Consider the following 1,138-nt stretch of genomic DNA (forward strand, 5'->3'; position numbering starts at 1 on the left):
CGAGACCGACGCCTTACCACTTGGCCACCGCGCCTGGCAGTGTAAATGGGTCACAGTATGCCTACTTCAACCTCAATCGGCAAGATAAACACAATAAATTAAAGACAAAATTTAGTAAACTTTGGCATTGGCAATGTATTTTCTACTTTTCACACCATTTAGAAGATAATGAGATTAAATTCCGAACCCATTCAAATAAAAACGCACCACGACAGACTATTTGTATGGAGCCTAATATCACAGCAGATGGCCTTTGTGATAATAAAAGGTCGCAATTATGTATTAATTATATTTTTATGGTCCGGAAAGTCTAGCAAGTGAAGCTGACATAAAGTTTGGCGTAACGTGACCTTTCTCACGAGAAAGGGAACTTCACCGTGAACACAACCGGAAGTAGATATAGAGCAGTATGATGCATTTCCATGCATCGGATGGTGTCAAGATGGTGCGATCCTAAAACATTTTACAAGTAGCTCATGCTGTAAGTAATATTGGTTTTAAAACAACAGTGCTAGTATGGTAAGACCGAATCTGTACACTAGAGCTAGGCGTTAGCTTGCTAGCAGAGGATGATTCAATAACGTTGTTTGGTTATTTTCGTCCACGTAGTCCGGCTGTTGCTAGTATGTCAGTTACATTGTAACCTCATACTTCATAACCTTATGCTAGTTTGAACATATTTAACAGCGTTCCAGCAAGTCGTGCTTCACATGCCTAACTGTATGTAAAAAATGTAGAAATGAATAAACCCGTACTAGATAGACGAGTTCGCGTAGGCAAAGCATTATTAAGACTTCTTTACACGTCATGGTGAGCCATTCTTTCATTCGGCATAAGAAATAATATGAATCTATGAAGCTGTTTAACTTTACATGGACGACAACTGTATCGGTACATTGATATTATGTTATACTTTAACAAAACGTGTGCTGTTTAAATGAATTGTTCCAATGAAATTACAATTTAAAAAGTAACAATTTGAGTTATGGTCTTGTTTTACATATTAGTCCATGTGCGATTTGTTATCATTTGTTTTGGAAATTGGAAAATTGTGTATAATCATAGATTTCCACTTTACAAAGCATTAATTCAATTCAATTTTCAATTCAATTTTTATTTAAAGTATCAATTCATAACA

This window comes from Etheostoma spectabile, chromosome 15 (genome assembly GCF_008692095.1).
Source record: "Etheostoma spectabile isolate EspeVRDwgs_2016 chromosome 15, UIUC_Espe_1.0, whole genome shotgun sequence".
NCBI classification, from domain to species: domain Eukaryota; kingdom Metazoa; phylum Chordata; class Actinopteri; order Perciformes; family Percidae; genus Etheostoma; species Etheostoma spectabile.